The sequence below is a fragment of the Pteropus alecto genome, unplaced genomic scaffold (genome assembly GCF_000325575.1).
Source record: "Pteropus alecto unplaced genomic scaffold, ASM32557v1 scaffold106, whole genome shotgun sequence".
In the NCBI taxonomy this organism is placed as follows: Eukaryota; Metazoa; Chordata; class Mammalia; order Chiroptera; family Pteropodidae; genus Pteropus; species Pteropus alecto.
Genome location: NW_006442103.1, coordinates 2,242,763 through 2,262,994, shown reverse-complemented (window position 1 = coordinate 2,262,994; position 20,232 = coordinate 2,242,763). Strand labels below are relative to the sequence as shown.

Genomic DNA, 20,232 nt, shown 5'->3' with positions numbered 1-20,232 from the left:
TAACCCAAGAACAGGTGGATCTCAACAGATGAGAATCAGGAATAGAAAGGTATCAGAAACCTCTCTTCATTTTTTGTGTCTAGTTTTCTGTGCATGTTTTTAAAATTTTTCTCTCTATGTAAAAACTGGCCTTCTATTTGTACATCATGTTCATAGCAGCATTAATCACAGTAGCCAAAAGGTGGAAGCAATCTAAATGTCCATTGATAGATGAATGGATAAACAAAATGTTGTGCACATACAATGCAATATTATTCAGGCTTAAAAGGAAGGAAATTCTGACATATGCTACAGCAAAGATGAATCTTGAGACCATTGTGCTAAGTGAAATAAGCCAGTCACAAAAGACAAATAATGTATGATTCCATGTATATGAGCTACTCAGAGAAGCCAAATTCATAGAGATAGAGAAAAGAATGATGGTTGCCAATGCTAGGTGCAGGGGAGGAATAGAGAGTTGTGTAATTGGTATAGAATTTCAAGATGAAAAGAGTTGTGGAAGTTGGATGCACAGCAATGTGAATGTACTTAACTCTACTGAACTATACACTTAAAACGGTTTATTTTTAAAATGATAAATGTTATGTTATGTATATTTTATCACACTTTAAAAAGGTAGATAAACAATTGTAGGTAATTTACTAAACAGGAGAATGCCTCTAAATTGTGGACACATCCCACATATGCTTCAGTGAGAACAGATCTCTGGTGGGTAGCAATAAATGTCAAACTCTCCAACATTGATTTTTGGTAAAGCAGTATTGTTTAATAAAGAATAAAATACTTTTCTGAGGTTACAAAAACCCTGCTTTCTCTGATTTACTGGTTAACGTAACACAAAATGCTCTCTCATCCTCAGCATCTGACTTGATATTAAATAGTCTTTCCACCTACAGAGGCTACAATGTTCTTCCAAATTCTAGAAAAAGAAAATCTGACCCAATTATTTCAGGTGTTTCCTTTTTGTACAGTAAAGTATGATCAGGAAAGGAGATTCATCTAACACAAATATGGCTGCTAGTTGGCTCGCCCTTGTGGTTCCAGATCTTGGAGACCCCTGCCTGAAGCCCTGGTTTGATCATATGCAATAGAGGGAACTGAGGAAACTCCTGAGATCGCATCCTCGTGTAGAAGGTGACTGTTAGAAATAACTAGTGAAGGAAGCCTTGGTAATCTTCCCCACCCATTTAGGTCTCAAATAAAGGAAAAGGAGTTAATAAACGAAATTAAGGATGAAAGCAGAAAGCTGAGAACCTGAACTAGTTCCCACTATATGTAAATTCAGGTGGAGACCAGAGATCAGAATCCCAAGATTAGACACACGTGGGGAAGTCAGAAGTGAAAAGAAACTCTATGAACCAGAGAGCAAGAAGTTGAGGAGTTGGAGATAAACCGAGTTAACAAATCGGATCAAATCCTGCTTTGTTTGAAGCAGCACCATGAACTATCCCTAACCACATTGAAGGGAGCTCAGCTCTGATCACTGCTTCTGTTAGTTTGCAGCTAATTTGGTTGAAGACAATTTGCCTAAAACCAAAATGGTAAAAAATAAGTAACATAACGATTCATTTACAATTGGTTATTCATGTATTATTAATGTTGAAACATTGGAGAAGGTGTTTAGAATTGTAATGTTTTATTTTTCATTTTTCAGAATTTGGGAGATTTTTCTCCAGCTCTTTAAACTTCTACTTTCTTTTATGATGTCCTCTCATCCAATCCTGGTTGCTTTTCTTACTTAGCAATATTTTCATGATGTTGTACCAAACAGCCAAAAACAAACTAGTTTAAAACCTGTTTTAATTAATCCTTTGTTCCTTTGTATTGTATACTCTAAGGAAACAAATACATGATGTGGTAAAAGGTGAGTTGTAAAGAATGAAGTCATGGACAGTGAAGTTTACATTAGTCACTACATTCACCTAGATCATTTTGCATTTTCCATTTCAATCTTGAGGTCTTTCAACTATTAAGAATAATGTAAGAATTAACTGGGTTGAAATAGCTGGCATATATTTCTCTTCTCTTTTTTCTGTCATGAGGATTTCAGTGGCCCAGAATCATGGTTATCAGGGTTTTACTTATATATCATTTTATACAGTTAGGTTGACAAATTTAAACCCAACCTTAAAGCTGTCTGAGAAGCCATGTTGAGACTGCACCTTTTCCATTATAGCTTCGATTCTAACAGAAACGAGTAGTAAAAATACTTCTCTGTAAAATTTCCTGAAATACATAAGAAGTGTACAACTAAAATGGAGCACAAAATAAAGTTAAGTAAATGAAAGTAACATCACTGACTGAAAAATGAATCTAAACATTTTAAAGAGCAAAATTACGTAGAAACGATCTTTTTAAAAAATATGGGTAAAAGTCATAAAAAGGATGCCAAGGTTTAAAAATGATAAAATAATGTTAACTGGTGGCTGGAAATATTGACTTTAGAACAATTATCTTTCAGACAAATGAGCAGAGCAGATACAATGACTTTATATGTGTTCGGAATGAGGAAAGAAAAGAATTTATGGTTTCCCAAAAAATTCTGAAAAAAATGAAAAAAATGGCCTAATGGCACATGAAAGCTCATGAAACTTCCTCCAGTGCATCGAAATTACTAAGATGAAAAATCTATATCAGATAATATTCTTTAGACTAATTTGTTCTTTCCAACAATTTGACTGTGGGAAAATTATTGTAGGTCAATTTTGTTTTTGACAATTCTTTCTAAGGTCTGGGTTACTCTCAGCCCACTTCCCTCTGGGATTCTCTCTTGTTAAGACCCATCCTTTCCCATTGGCTGTTGGAATAAAATAGGGGAGAATATTCTCGTAAGGATTCATAAATAGTTAGCAGTTAAGAGACACTTATGATCATCTATCTCTTTTCTCTTGTAGATTTAAGTCTGTGATCTGTCTTTTCATTTATTGCTTCAACTCATCTCCATTCCACTTTACTGAATGCCTTTTTTAACCCTGCTTCAAAGTCTGTCTAAACTGTAGAAGAGAGAGAGAGGGAAAAAAACCTTTTTCTCTACCCATTTTAGGTTCTTTGACTAGAGCCCTATAAATTAGACTGACAGAAGATAGGTTAAGAAGAGAAAACAAAGAGAATTTGTTAACATATGCATCATGCACACGGGAACATTTAGACAAGGGTAACTCAGAGGAGTGGTCAGAACTTGGGCTTAGGTAACCTTTTCACAAAAGATAATACATTTTTAGTGAAGTGACAAAGGAAAAGGACTTGAATGGCAAATTGTGGGAAGGCAAATATATAGGGAAATTAATGAAAGATAAGGGTTAGTTAGTCAAGTGTGGTATGTAGATTACTTCGGTGCTGTTTCTGGGCTGATAGGAATCTAGGGTTGTCTCTAGTGATTACCTAACTTTTGTCCTTCCTGGTAGGGAGAGGAAGAGGGGAGAACCTTTAAAAATTTATACCCTTTTAGGCAAATAAGTGGAGGGCAGAGAGCTTTTCCTGTATCTATTTCTTCTCAATTACCTTCAGCTCAAAATAATCCTATGCTAAAGTGGCATATTTTGAGGTGGCACATTCTTCTTCCCTTCCCCATTTATACTACTGTTGGCTGCCACAGTAAACATATTACCCATTCCAATGTCTTCTCCAGGGAGACCCCCAGGAGCACAGATGACAAATAATCTGCTGTTGATCAGTTCAGAATCACATTTTCTAACAACTCTGCCTGCTCAGGAAATCTGTTACCATGTCACAGGTACAGTATAAAAGGACACTTATTCCATGTTTGGAGCACAACTTCCTAAGCCATGCACTCTTCAGTATTTCATTGTTCATCCTGTTTATCTAAACCTCTCTCATTATCAGCCAATTTTCTTAACACTGCATCCTCACTTCACCATTAAGATCCACTAAGATCTTAGGTCAAGTTCTTTTACTTGCAGATGATGCAAAGGTCGCTGATTGTCCTGACTATGTCCTGTACCATTTCTGGCCCAATAAACCTTGGCCAGAAGGAGAGAGTCACCAGGGGCAGCATGGCTATTGGGGTAGACATGTTACCATGCGGATGTGGGAGCACTTCTGGCTCTTGTAAGAGAATACGAAAATCAAGTGAGACACATCATGGTAGGTATTTACTACTCAGTCTTTTCTGGATAAAATCTTAGCCATTTTCCTGGCTGTAGCAGGGAAGCTGAGTAATGGGAGAAAAGCAGAGTGAAAGAAAATAGTTTTAGGGTTGCGATGGTCTGTGTTTCAATTTCCACTTACTCATCTGTGTAACAACTGACAAATCGGTTTACATCCTTGGGACCCAGTTTTAGCTATAAAATGAGATTTGTGAACACCTTCGGATAAAGAATACCCAGGCTTCTCTTACTCAGCCCCTTGAATTCCCTTTTTGTTTTTACTCTTCAACTTATGCACTCTGTCTTCAGTGGGAAAAAGGAAGAAGCCACGGATGTTGATGGAGAGTCAGTATTCCACACTCTAATATGTATGGCTTGTTGTTCATTTATTTTTTTGTTTACAGTTCATATGTGCTCTTGTGAAGCTTCCTCCGCTAACTATTACGACATTATTTTGGACCACCTTACGCAGCTCTCTTCTTAGGTTCTATGTATAACCTGTGCTATTCTACTGTCTCACATGTCATGTGCCGGCATTTTATCTTCCCACACTCTTACAGGGTAGGGGCACTTTTTCTTGTGTTCCCTGCAAAGCTTGACTTGGGGCTGGCACATAGTAGGCATTTACTAAGCATTTACTGAACCACAATTACATTCAAAACCCACTGTCGTGTGCAAATTAGATTGCTGGATGATAGTCCACAAAGAAATCAATTGTGGTGAGTCACAGAAATAGGATTATCTTTTCATCAGAGTGTATCGTTGGTTCTTTGATCTGGAGGAGTCTTTTCTCCCTTGACGAAGATTTAAGCACACTGGGTGCTTTCTTTCAATTAATGATAATGGCAGGGTTTCCAACAAATACAGCAAATAAGAAGGATAAGAGACAAAGAAAACTTCTAAAGCTACTTTTATTAAAAAGTAATCTGCAGCTTACCTTGGCTGGTGAGCCAATGATGCTATTTGAATATTTTCCCTACCAGTGTCTCTAAGGTTTTGAATCCAGGAGATCACTGAGCTTCGCCCCCGTCTCTGGTCTGGCAAAATGCGTAGCACACACGGCAGATGCGCCTTCTTCCTCTCCTAAATCCTCTTCTGCTGCTTTGCCGTTTCTCGATATTTATGAGAGAGAAGGTGGGGGTGGCTGTCACGGCCTTATTATCTGTTTCTTTCTGTCTTTTACAGTTTCTCTCATTATTCCTTTCTTTTTCTGCCAGCCTAAATCCTATTTTTATGTTGTTCCAAGCTAAATCTGCCAAACTTTTGGGCTGACTACCCTAAATTAGAAAAGAAAAATGCAAGCAACTGCCAATGCAGCATGTATAATTGTAAATATCGATCCTTCTGCACCTAAGGCCAGTGTCTAGGCTCACGTTTGCCAAATATGGTAGCTGCTTATAAGCTGTGTGAACGTGGTCAAGTTGCTTAACCTCTCTCAGCATGAATTTTTGTGTCCTTAAAATGAGGATGACAGTCTCTACCACATAGGTATAACATGAAAAATAAAACAATTATATGAAAGTGTTATCGCTTCTGTCACGCTTTGTTAAAAGTTTAGTTGTTTTTATTAATAATGTAGCATTACTTAGCCCTTAGCATAATTCCATTTAGTGAACATTGAGTTCAATCTAAATGTAAATGCTTGTGCTAAGTCCTATAGGAGACATTAAGATGAGTACAATATGGATCCAAGTTTAAAGGAGATTAGAATCTGATGGAGACAAGATACGTATACAAAGTAATCGTGTTATTAGGCAGAGGATGGTAAATGCTAGAAATGTGGTACAATCCAAAATTAATGTGAGCAATTAATCACTACTGCAAATGGTGAGGCTTTATTGAGACAGTGCCATTTGAACTAAACTCTGAAGAATAAGATGGGGCAAAAGAGACTCTGAAGGAAGAAAAGCCTTGCAATTTGAGTAAATAAGAGGAGGCATAAAAATGAATAGCCTGTGAAAGAAACATTGGATAATCATTTTCCATCCATATAATATTTTGTTGCAAATTAATTAGCTACTTATTTTGGCAATAATTCACGTGCCAAGGGAAAAGAAAGGACTCCAGTGAACTCTCCTGGATCAGTGTTTCCCAACGTTGTTGACTAATAGGTAAGCCAGGAAAAGCGATTCCGTGGCCAAGTGTATTTTGATATTGTGAAACATTTTGCTCTCCTTTCAGATTCTGTTAACAGTTTCCTTAATATTTGCAACCTAGCTACTAACACATGCCATGTATTTTAGGATTTTCTTACAGCAATAACTAACTTTTAAAAAAACTTTTATGTGACACAAGATAAGCTGGGTTATGCTGCAGCAACAAACGGCTTCAGCGTCTGGCTTATAACAGCAAAAAGTTGATTCCTCGTTCATGTGCGCCATGCCCAGAGCAGATCAGCAGAGCAGAGTGCTCTGCTCAGTGTTGTCACTCAGTGACAGACTAATTGAAGTTCCATCTAATTCACACTTCTGACGTGTCCAAGGTAGAAAAAGGGAAGTGGCTTTTATGGTTGTACCTAGAAATGTCACTGGTCACCCATTCATTCTTTTTTATCTAAAGCAAGTCATATGACCACATCTAATTTCAAAGAGCGAGGAAGTAAAACTTACCATGTGCCTGGGGAAGGAGAGGGAAACTTGGATATTTGTAAACAAGACTAATGACTGCCATAATTAGATTATACGCAGTTAAATGAGACCGCCGAATTTCTCAGTCTTTAATATACTAATGTAAGATGCAAATCTCCAGAGGGTGTGATAGCATGCAGACTGTCACTCTTATTTGAATCTGAGTCCCATTTTTTCTCAATAATTTCATGGAATCCAAATTAGGAAATTTATATATACACTAAATTATATTTGACTGTGTCTACAAATAGGAACTGAGATAGGCTTGGCATTCACAGACCTGAATAGCTGGTAAAGCAGTCTGAAGGGTTTCAGTATAATAGATAAAATAAATAATCCACACTCTTTGCCATTGCTAATCACTTACTATATGCCATATCCTGTACCATCTATTTTCATACATATTTTCCCATTTAATTCCCATAAGAGCAATACAGAAAATAAGTAACATTACTTCCATTCTATAGTTGAGGAAATTGGGGATCGAAGAGATTGCATAACTTACAGAATGTCTTGCTGGTAAGTGGCAGAGCTGGGGTTTGAATCTGGGGCATGTGGCCTCTGAAGTCATGCCTTTTCTCTTACTGCAAAGCTCAGGGGTGATCAGAACCTCTCTGGGATGACTGGAGTGTCAATTGGATGGCAACTCTTAAATCTGCAGGGCAGGTCTGCATGCTGGAAATTCAGGCAGGGTTTCTATGTTCCTGAGGCAGAACTTCTTTTGAAAACCTCCGTTTTTTTGCTCTTAAGGCCTTCACCTAATTGGATGAGACCCAACTACCTTGTGGAGGCTAATTAATCTCCTTTCCTTAAAGTCAACTGATTATAAAGGTTAATCCCATCTACAAAATACCTTCACAGTAATTTATAGACTAGTGTTTGAACAAAACATCTGGGCATCGTACCTAGCCAAGTTGACACATAATACTAACCGTGACAACTGAATAAATGCTTCTGCTAAGGAAAAAAAGAGATAAACTAGAAAATCTTAGCTTGGTATATCTAGGATTACAAGTTCCATTCACGAGAGAGGTTTTTGTTTGTTGGTTTGTTTTCTATTCCTGCTCTTCATCATTCAAATCAGTTCCATCCTTGAGCATGGCAAAGCTGTGGGAACTTTATACCCAGCTGCCTCATCCTGCCCTCAACCACTTCCCAGGGATGACGACCCAAGGACTCTGTGTCAATCAGGTCTCTTGTCTTGAATCAGTTTCATTTTCCCTTCTTCTCCCTTTCTCTGTTTACCCAGCACTAACACTTTTTATTTTATTGGTAAAAAACAAATGAACAAAAAACTTTTTTTTAAAAAAGTAGTAGCTCTTTAAACATTGTGTTGCCCAGAAGCCCAACGTATAAAACAGACGTTCAGATGTTCTACTGAAGTTGGGTAGAGATACTGGATACCCCCTCCGCTGGGTTTTACAGCCCCGCCATCTCGTGAGGCTACTGTTCCATCCAGGCAGGGTAGGTGAGCACCATGTCCCTAAAGCACCATGTTGCCAGTTCCCCAGGCTGATATGGAAGCCCAAGCAGGTCCTCTAGTACATGTTGGCCCCAAGCTGTCACTGTGGACAGGGCTCCTGCTTCCACCGGGGGCCGTATTAATGTTCCTCCTTTCGCCCTATGAATGTTTCTAGGTTATTACCAGCGACTGCTTCAGAGCTTGTCATAAACTATCTAGTTTGACGCTATTATGGAAGAATTTACAATAGCTGCCCTGAAAATACTGTGCTTTGGATCAATGACTTTTCAAGTGGCTCAGTGCTGTGATGGCTCCATAACCATGTGTCAAACAAACACAAGAAAAACTAGTAGTTATTGTTTGTTTACAATAGTCATAATTTTCTTGTACTAATAACATATTTAATTCAAAAGTGCCTCACAAAAAGATGATGTCAAAGGGCTTACAGCCTATAGTATAAAACCTGACGGTTTGAAAAATTTTATTTTAGAAAATAAGGCCCCCTTCCCTCCTCAGTGAGTAGAAAATTAGCAGTTCCAGAACAACAAAACTGACTTAATTGCTATATCATTAAACCATATTATTCATGTTTAAGTTCTAAGTTAGTCCCCGCCTCCATATAAGGTTCTACTAATATTTTAGAAGTGTTTATTTGCAAAGTAAACATACATATTGTCACCGACTGCATTCCTAGACTAAATCAGTAAAACAGAGAATTTGTGTCAAGTGGCCTATGACGTGGCATGAATACGCTTTATTCCTCTTCAAAAAGGAGCCGTGGTCCTCTGAACTGGATGCAAACTGTAAGAGCAAAACTTTCTCATTCTTTACCTTTTCTGTGTTAATATTTGTTTTATTTAGACTGAAAGATCGCTGGTCAAGTACCTTGTCTATATTATGCACTTTCTTGAATGCAAATTATTGGCACTGCTCTAAATGCTACAGTTAAAGAAAAGAACAATGCTCTTTTAATGAAAATGCACCTGCAAACCTTGTGGCTTGTCAGAGCTTGATTCCACCAACCAGTTCCTTTCCTGGCAGCCTCTGCATACTCCCTAATGACAGTCAGGGATGCCATGCAACCTGCAACCAGTTAGTACAGTAGTTCTAAGTTGATATGGGCAAGCTGACATATGAAGACTCTGAAGAATGGCCATCACCCAGGGAGTCATGTGGTAGTGTTGGGTCCCAGAGATCAGCTGTTTGCCCAAACACCAAGCAGACAAACAAACAAATGCCTATTTTAAAAGTATAGCCAGGTCCCAATACCAGCTGGGTAAGCATTGGCCTAGGCAGGGGTGAGGGTGAGGTGGGGGGTGCGGGGTGAGGGTGTCCTAGGACTGAATGGGACAGCCGCGTAGTGGGTTGGCTAGGGAATTAGGGCCCATCCTTTAGGACTTCTCTCCTTTTTTCATGGTCTTTCTTCTACACAACATCCACTAGCAATTTTTTGTCAGTTTTCACTATCAGGCCAACATGTTTATAAAGTTGTTTAACATGTATTGCTTCTCCACTTTATCCATCTATAGGTATATTTCTGACATGTCTGTAGAATAAAGAGGACATAGTAAAGCTACAATGAGAAAGCCACAAGTGATAACGATGATTATGGTGATCATGATGGTGACAGCAAACATTTTAGAGGTCTTATCTTACTTGTGCCAGGCCTTGTTTTAAGCTTTACATGTAGAACCTACACATACAATTGTGCAGGGTGCTCCTTGAGCCAGTGTGGCCCGGTGAGAGGGTGAGTGCCATGCTCTGCACCCTAGAGAGGGGATGAGTGCACCTTGAAGGGCATCTTTATCTAATTTCCACTACGTCCTGCTGGCTCCTGGCAGCTATGTTTATGTGAATTCATCCATTCCATCCCCACAACAGTGCTTTGGAGTATTGTCTTCAAGTATTTTCAAATGTGATGCACAGAGAGTTTAACGAAATCCCCAAGAATACAGAGAATGTGCCGGATTTGAAAACATCGGGCAGAGCAGAGCCCATGTCCCCGTGAGCAGTAGCATCAGGATACAGAGCCATGACAACATCCAGACCTGTCCTTTTCCTCCCTAAATGGCACTTAAAACATTTTTCTATAGCATCTGCATCCTAGTTCATGCCCACCCTGTATCTAAGGTAAATTGCACTTCACAAGAGTTCTAGGACATGATCTAAAATATGTTCTAAATCCTTTCTATTATTAATCTTTAATTGCATTTTTAAAGGGATGATATATCGCATGCAGTTGACTTCGTACAGACAGAAAATGGTCATCAAATGTGGGGAGAGTACAGGTTCTCACAGGTAGCTATGAGAAAACAAAATTTACCTTCTTGCTTTTTATTCAGCAGCCTCAACTTCACCTGTTTATGTGCTCTCCAGTACACGCAGACAGCTGCCTGGGTGCACTGAAATGCTTTATAAATCTTGGTGATAAGTGGTTTTTATTTAAATGTAAAAATGATACCTTTGTCCTCAGATAGTTGACGTGAAAAGGTTTCTATGGGAAATGGAACAGAAAGAAGGACGTCAATGTGATCACACCACCTTGTGGCAGCTGGTTGATTTGCAGTTTCTTTGGATCTCTGGGTGGTGAATTTCAAGGGGTTTCTTGCTGTTGACTACCTCCAGCTCTTTCCTGAGGCAAGGACTCCGGCATGAATTTCGCCCCAGAATTAGCTCCTTTTGTGCCTAGAGTTGTCCTCCATTCATAAGGGTTGCATGGCACGTTAAGCACATCATGGCTGATGACCCATTTCTTTCGGCTCCTCTCTCCCAACCTGCCACCAGCATGATGTAAGGTATTGAAGCAAGGAGTGCTGTACAAATTTCAGCTCAGTGCAGCCTAAAGCCTATTTTAAGACACTGCACAGTTGTAAACATTCAAATATTATTTGTTGAGAAAATGCGTTTCTATGGAAATTGGGGGTTGCCCAAGTCACAATTAGGCATGTCCATCAAAACGTCCCACCTACTACCGTGGCGCACGGTGAACTCAGTGACTTACGGTTGCTCCCGTCATGTCAGACCAAGGTAGGAACTCTCAGAAAGAATCAGAAAATTTAGTAGTAACATCTGCAGTTATAAATCCATAACAGCCTCTGAAGGAGTGAGATTGGGAGAGAAAAATGCGTATAAAATAGACATACTTCTTCCATGCAGGTCTTTGGCAAACACAATCATCTCAAGAAAAGAAAGGGGATTAGAGTTTAAATATATAATAAAAAAGACCTGGAAAGTAATAAAACTTCAAAAGCTGCAATACTCTGTGTTAATGCCACAAATGTTCCTAAGATATTTCAAAGCAACTAGAATGAATACTTTTAGTAATTTATTGGAGTCAAGGAGATAAGAGCCTTAAACATACTCCTACTTAGTAAGAAGAAGCTGTGGAAGGTGTTGATTTTTCTGATCAAGAAGGAGTAGATTTAAATGAAGAGAGTACATTTTCGAAGCCTCACAGATTTGCACTTGTGAAGCTTTTAATATAATGTGGTGATGTACCTCCAACTTCACTGAAGGGAAAGGAGCTTCAAAAAAAGAAATAATCGAGGAAAAGGTCTGAAAAGGAAAGCAGGTTATCTGAAGTGATTGTTATATGTCATCAAGAAAGAGAAGAAAATGAAGCCAACCAACATTTAAAGATACTCTCAAACAAAGGAACAGGACCCGGATGTTTGACAGTTCACAGGCCACCTGTGAATGACTTATCTGAGGGGAAAAGGATTTATTGTGACTTTGTGTTAAGCATGTCACAACAAGGGGCTTTTGGAACACAACTTTCCTAAGCCATCACTTGCACAATTTGCAGGCCTAGGAGGGGTTTCCACAGGAGGCAAACCACTTCTTAAGGATGAGAAAAAAACAGGGGGAAAGAATAGAAGCTATCGCATGAGATGAATTGAAATTTGGCTCACAGTCAGACACTGACGACCACAGGAAAAAAGCCCTAAGGATGTGAAAACCTATTACTGTATAATAAAAGGCTTCTGGCCATTGAGTCTTAGAATAGATAAAAATGAAGTAATAATTAGCAGGATTTTAAATATCCCTCTAAAATATAGTACAAAGATTTTCCTCCCTCAGGAGGCCTATAACTAAAGACGAATATAAAACTGGAGAAGAATTCTAAGTTTCCAGTGTCTGAATGGCAGTCTGAGTAATTTACCAGGTCTCTGGGAAGAAAAAGAGGAACCATCCCAATTTTTAGTCAATATTTATCCCTTAAGTTAATAAATCTTCCTCTTGACCCCAGCAGAAGTCAATACCTCTTAATTATTATATGCGGGTACCTCCCAGGCCTTTCTATTTACCCAAACTCATCATGGGATGGGTCATCAGTTCCCCATCAGCCCCTCTGTTAGCTCGCTGGTGTGGATGGAATAATCCTCACATCTCAAAGGTGTAGGCAAGTTGCCAATAATCGGTGCTATAGCTCAATGTTTATTTGAATCTCTAATTCTCATGTGTTGGCTTTTCCATTTTAGGTTTTGGAGATCGTGTTCAAAGGTGAAGTGGGCCTGAAATATTCTTGTGAATCATTCAAAGCCTACAAAAGCAGCAGTAGCAATGAGAATCAGATGCAGGGGAGAAGAAAGTATATAGCGTTTAGAGAGTGAGAGCAGACCTAACTTTGAGTCTCGGCTATGTCACCAAATACTTACAAATTAATCATTCGGTTTCTCTGCACTTGAGGCATTGCCTCTGTTAAAGAGGGCTGATAACCGACCTTAAAAGATTGTGAGGATTAAACGGATCCCAAATATGTAAGTGACTTATCATCTAAAGCAAATAAGGCATTGTCATTTGAAGCCTAAGAAGAACAGGAGTTTGGATCCGTCTCAGCAGTGAACTCATTAATAGGGAAAAAATAAAGCAGATTTTTTCCTATCCCTTTAGAAAAAAATAAATGGCAAATTTTATTAAAGGCTTATTTATCTGCTAGGGACATGATACGTTGAGAACATTTTTAGAGATTAGGATGTATGTATTTCCTTCTTCATATCTTTCCCCTCACTGTAAAGGTTGCTGCTGTGAAGTAAACCCCTTGCCTCAGAAGAGACCATCAAGGTGGAAGATTCTTTTCTCCCACCTTCTTCAAACAAAATCTTTGTTTAAGAAATGCAATAATACTTACATCTTTAAAATTCTGTTTGGTGCATTAACTTGACTTGAAGAATCTAATGTTGCCAGGGCAGAGAGAAACCAGAAACACGAGAACTAAGTCGTTTCATGTGGCTGGCTGGGTAAAAGCTGCAGTTTGCCATGGAAGTTGAGCAGAATTCCTGTGCATCAGCCTGCTGTCTGAGTGACGGCCATTAGATTCTGTGCACATTGTCCACCATGACAAAATAATTAGTGATGCAAAGTGACCAGACAAGGAGGTTTGGTGTTTGTTTATTTATTGTTTGTTTGTTTTATCCCAGATATGTTTAAATGTACAAATGTTTCTTTCAGTTCTACCAATTTGTGTTGGTAGGAATAAGAGGTCAATGGGCTGGCAGAGAACTGGAGAGATGTGCCCAGTTCCAGGTTATCGTGGGTGACCGTGAAGGGTCCTTGTCATCTTTCTGTGACTACATTTCCCAGGGATCGTACTTGATCTTCTTCCCCATCCTCTCCCAGATATAAAGAGTACTTTAAATATTAACCCTTTCACACATTAAAAACATTCTGTGCTGCTCAATGAAAAACACATGGATGGGTTTCACGCTTTAAACAGCGCATGGAGCCAACTTTAGATCAGGTTGGCAAGGAAGCACCACTGAGAATAATGGTTCCTTGTTTGTGTCTCAAAGGATGATTTTTTAATAGTTCACTTTTAACTTAAAAATTTATTTAAAATTTTCTAAAACTAAATTATTTCAGTTATCTATTCATGGTCATTGCAAAAATTAGATACAAAAAGAAAGAAAAAGTAATTTAAAAAATGTAAAGTCCTAGTATCCAGATATAGCTACTGTTTTTTTCTCCACTTTAATTTATTATATTTTTAAAAATTGTAAAAGTAGCACACCCTCTTCATATGACACAAATATTGCTGAGGTATATTAAGAAAAAGTTTATAATCTTTCCTTTCCCACCTTGTTGATGTAACCAATATTAGCAGTTTGGCATGAATCATTTAGCACATTCTTCTGTACTCAAACAAATATATACAAACAAATAGATAATTTTAGATGTTTTAAACAAAAATTGATCATACTATATGAATTATTCTATAATCTTATGTTTTGATACTATTACAATTAAATTGACATATATATGTAGCTACATATATTTTTAAATCATTCATTTTCAGTTTTTGACTATATGAATGTGCACAATTTTTGTAGTGGTTTAAAACAACAAATATTTACTATCTCACGGTTTCTGAGTGTGAAGACTCTGGAAGAAACTTAGATGGGTAGTTGTGGCTTAGGGTTTCTTATGAGGTAAGGTGTCGGCTGGTGCTGGGGGACTTGCTCCCAAAGCAGCTTATTCACATGGCTGATGACTGGAGCTCTCTGTTCCTTGCCGGCTGTTGGAAGGAGGCCTCTGGCTCTTCACAGGCATAGGGCTGCTTGAGTGTCCTTAAGAACATGGCTATTGGCTTTCCCTCAGGTGACCAATCCAATGTAGAATGAGGTGGAAGATTCCATGTCTTTTATGATCTAGCCACGAAAGCTTCTATGGTATAACTAAGGAGTGTCTAAGTTGGTCCCTCTTTCTGCCAACACAAAAAGGGGCTAGGCTAATGTGTATATGATATATATCATATATATACTTTTATGATATATATATCATATATATATACTTTGGTATATATTTATATGTATACTTTTATTTACTTAGATTATCAAAAGTAGGATTTCTCATTTAACATTTCAATAGAAATGGTCTTATTACTTTTCTGATTGATTGTAGCAATTCTTTTATTAGCGAATAAAGGATAGGAGACCTTGCCTCACATGTAACCATATAGAACTATCTAGATCACTTCTATGTATGTATATACTCTATAGCTATGTATGGTACATGTAGGTAAAATGGGGATATGTCCTCCTTTTTTTTTTTTTAACAAAAAATAAACTATTTTATATATGTATAGCTTTGCAACTTAATTTTAAAATTTATACACCAGTATATAGTAAATGCATTTCCTTAATGGCATATTTAAGTTTCCATAATTAATCATATTGACTGAATGAGCACAACCATTTATAGATGTATCATCATTTATTTAAATCAGCTTTTGTTATTAGTGTAAGTTGGCTCCTATTTTTTCTAATATTCTATACAGACCAACATTAAATATTCTAAAATGTGCACTTTTGAGTACTGATATGATAATTCTTTTCTCACTTTATTTTATAGTAATTCACTTGAACCTAGGCTGAACTAAATAGGTTATAAGACTTCTTATCGGTCTCCCCTCTCTTGTCCCCTATTTTCAGAAGGGCTGAGTCTTTTGGGGACTCTGTGATATAGGCTGTGTTAGACTTCAGCTTTCTCTGCTGAAAGTTTATGATTCAGGTTTTTTGTTTGTTTGTTTCGTTTTGTTTTGTTTTCCCAGATATACAAACTCCTTCACCATTTGTTCATCTGTTTTACAACTTGAGAAATGTTGTTGTTGTCTCCTCTCCAAATCACTCCATATTTGAAGCAATGTCTTTCTCACATCTGCAGGTTCTTCTTGTCCACCTCCAGGGGTTCTTCCAGTGGTGGAAGCCCCGCCAGCAACCGAGTTTGACCAGCAACACAGTAAAACAAGTGAGGAAGTTCAGGGGCCTCCAGTAACTATCACCATAAGAAGACAAAGGGCTTAGAGTATGTCCTTTTCTCATCTTTATATACAGAATATGTATGAGGTAAGGGGTAAAATTATATATTTTAGCAATAATCACAAGTAGTAAGAAATCAAACTGAAATTTATTAATTTTTGTAGAAAATTTACACGCATATATGAAGATAGACTTTGTATAACAGGGCTGGTTAGATTAAAAAGAGTTTTTTTATGTGTGTGTTGTGGGGAGTGGGCAGTAGCTCAGAGCCATGTCCTAACTACACTCTTGCCTCATGTTGTACATGTTTGTGGTGAAAATGCAGATATTTTGGTGTATGATACTGAATGCATTTCCATGATATTATCAATATACTTTACATGATTAGAAGACTCTTCAGTACCATCTTCAGTACTGTTTAGGTGTTTTCTCATCATAGAGCTATATTTTTTTCACTAAAGACCACAAATTCTAAAACTTAATTAATCAATACCTCTGGCTAACCAAGATTTTGCCACATTTCCAGTGGTTTTGGAATCATTGCAGCTTAATTACTGATGTGTCTTGAGCTATGATTCATTGTAAAGTATTAAAACCAATAGATGGCCAAGAAGACCTGCCATTTAGTACAGGAGCTTCCTAGGAGTTAGGAGCTGTTGTGGGACTTTATGTAGATAAACCAGTGAGGCTGTTTAAGAGAAACTTGTTCTCAAAGTTTAGTAAAGGCTTTAGGCAGGAACTTGGCTGCTGATGGCAAATACACAAGTAGATGTAAATGTAATTCAACCATTAAAATCTAAACCCATAGAAGCGAGGAAATTCAGTTAAGGAAGGAAATGGGTTGTGCAGCGCTTTCTCCCACCGTGAGGCACAATGGGGAGTACTGAGGAACTGGAGACACCCTGTAGTGTGAGGCATTGAAGACATATCTCATGTTTCATACTTAAATCACAGATTTCAGAGCATTTGTGGATTTGAAGAGTCCTTGTACCATCTTTCGGGAGGTGATTAGAAAGAAACGTGTGTGTGTGTGTGTGTGTGTGTGTGTGTGTTATTACCACTAGGCTAGGAGTGGATATATAAGGATGGGTTTATATCGCATGAGAGAATTTTGGATTAGTAATCTGACACGTCAATGTCCTGGCTGAATATTCCTCCAGGATTTCATGCATTCGTGGTCCCTGGATCTCGGTTTAGGCAAAGCTATTGCACAAACAGAGACTTAGCGTAACCCAGCATGCTCTGTTCAGCTCGGATATACAGAATTTGATTTCTTATCAACATGAGAGTTATTTGGAACAATGAAAAATTGTTTTCCATTTCTACTTCTCTCTACTAAAAACTCAGAAACAACTTAGTAATACCTAGCTTACATATATTTTGTGGTTTCAAAGAAATATAATTTTAAATATGCATTCAAAAAGTGTTTTAATTTTGACATGCTTTTAAAATTATCTAATAAATACATTATATCATTGAAGAGTAATATCATCTTTGCAATGGGCAACCTGGAAGGAAGACTGCGTTGCCTGAAAATATAAGAATGTTGAGCAGGCACATGGAATGTGTGTCTGTGTACATAAAAACGTATGCATGTACACAAAAACGTATGCATGTACACGTACACAGTGGAGCAGTATTCAGAGATCTGGAATGTATCTGAACTACGCTCTAGAGAAATAACGTTTTAAGTGTCTTCTCTGCTTTTTTTCCTTTCAAACGAAATTTCTTCATACTGATTTGGGCATTCCACAATTCAATTGGAAATTAATCAGGATAAAAGGACCTAAAGTACAGGGAGAAGGATAGTTAACATGAACGATGATCTAGGAATGTTATTGATGTCATGTGAATAAACACATTTTTAGAAAGCCAAGGAGCTTCCACTGGCCACCACCACAATGTGAAAACATAGGGCTATACATATTTAAGTCTCAAAAATGACCTCACCCCTATCACTTACACTAAAAGAAAAATGTTTATAATAATACATATATGTGACTCCTGCATTCTAGTCAATAACAAGATTTATTGTTCCACTCTTCAGTCAATTTTAACCTCTCTGGGTCAACAAATCTTGATATTGATCTCAACAGAAGTCAATACCTGCTTATTACTTACCTCCACATTTAGACGCCTACCAACTATTCTAGTGGGCATTCCTTGACAGGCAAAAGTGAATACTTGCTGTCTACTTCCTATACAAGATACATTTTGGTGGGCTTCATATATAACATTACTTTTATAAGCCTACGTTCAGATTTTGTTATAAAACTAAATGAGGAAAAAAGATAGATAGGTTCCAATGCCTGTATTTATAAACTAGACAGAGGATTAGTAGTCCCTTATCATTGCCTAAATAATAAAATCATGACTTTTTTATATTAATTATTCTCTAGTCATTTCCTACATCAAAAATAATCAGAGTGTGATATTTTTCATTCACCAAAGAAAGAACACAAAAATATTTTAAAGATTGAAAACCTTAATATGAGAATATATAAAGGTTAAAATTCTAGACTATTTTAAATGTTTTCAAAGCCAAGAAAACCAGACTGGTCACACACACTTGTAAATCCCCCTAAATATCTGTCAAGTTCTAAAATCTAAACGCTGAAATGTTTGAGATGTGTAACTTCTACCCGAGTAAAAGATTCTAGGTTAGATAACTAAGCAGCTTCCGGGAAGGGATTTTTATTTGTTTCTTTGAATGTCTGACAACTAAAAAGAAATGAAGATCAAGGAAACAGCCTGGCCTAGACTCTTTAATGAATGTGAGACAAGTCACACCAAATGTAATTATTAAACTATCCCCCAAAGTTGTTTGTTCCACTTACGGATGTCGTCTTCATTCCATAAGACCTCTAGGTGTAAAGCACCAGCACCAGCCATACTGCTAACCTCACCTGTTGAAATATTAAAAAGGGGAAAAACACCAATATATATAAACCTAGGGGCAAACAAAGCAAAATACACTCAAGGCTGTAAGGAATTAATTTTTGAAATTCAATAAATAAACCTCCATTACATACATATGGCAAAATGCTAAATCTGCTGCCCTCAAAATACTTTGCCTTCTCTAGGTTGACTCACAAACATCATAAAGTCCACATTAAAAACCTATATCTTGCCACGGGCAAAATGCCAATAAATAATAACAAGGATAAGAGAAGAGAAGAAAAGACAAATTGAGCCAGGTAATACAGAACACTTTATCACCAGCCAAAGTTTGCTGCTGCACAGTTTTTTCTATTTTCCAGATAATATAATTGTGAATCAAATATGAAGAAACTGAAAAAAGAATATTAGGAGAAGAAAATACTTAAGGACTGAAATGTGTGTTAATTCACAATGCATATGAACTTTCGTAATATGAAAGCATGTCCTTCAATAACCACTACTAGCTTGTTAATCAATTTTTATAAGCATTGTCTAAGAAACTTATTTTAAAATCTGTGTCACTAATTTCATATTGTGCTTCCTGAATAATTTCATTAGCTTCTCCTACAAGTCTTAGTTTCTATTTGCCAAAATAACCCACACAAACATGAAAAAAACAGCAGTGAAAAAAAAATGAAGCTTCTTGTTTTACCAACTCCAAACACCTTTTTGAATATTTAATTTAATCGCTCCATTTGTGAGTTTAGACACAACTGTAAAGTCATCTTGTAGGTCCACTTCTCAATTCGTTCTCCCCTCACTTCCCAGACATCAGGAAAAACAGGATGTGTGCCCTGCCATTCAATTTTGCTAGGCTGGAATGTGAGAAGACTATGTGAACAGAACATACGTGAAATGACTATATTGTATAATGTTTCTAAAGCTAACTTGTTATAGATTTAGGAAAGATGAAAAAGAGAAATGATTAATCAAACTCAGCACTACTGACATTTTGGGCGGATAATTCTTCATTGGAGAGCATGGTATTCTCCTGTGCATTATAGAGTATCTAGCAGAATCCCAACTGTGACAACCAAAAATGTCTCCAGACATTGCCGAATGTCTCATGGAGGACAGAATTTTCATATCAAGATAGACTATTATAGTCGAGAAATATTGCAAACTCATCTAATGCTATACTCATGATAGACTGGCTAAATTGATGGTCATTTTGAATTAACATAGGCAAAAAAATTAAAAAATAATAAAAAAATAATGAAGCCATCCCTGCCAAAGTTGTTTACTCTGTTTATGAATTTAGTCCTAGTTCCATAATACCTCTAGGTGTCAAAAAGAATCATCGGCCTCCTATTAATTGGAAACACAGAATGGCAGCCCTT

General features: G+C 37.4%; 1 pseudogene; it reads right to left on the bottom strand.

Moving 5' to 3' along the window:
* LOC112486173 overlaps positions 1-18,844 on the bottom strand; it is a 69,433-nt pseudogene extending 50,589 nt beyond the window's left edge.
* Between the last annotated feature and the right edge of the window lie 1,388 nt (positions 18,845-20,232).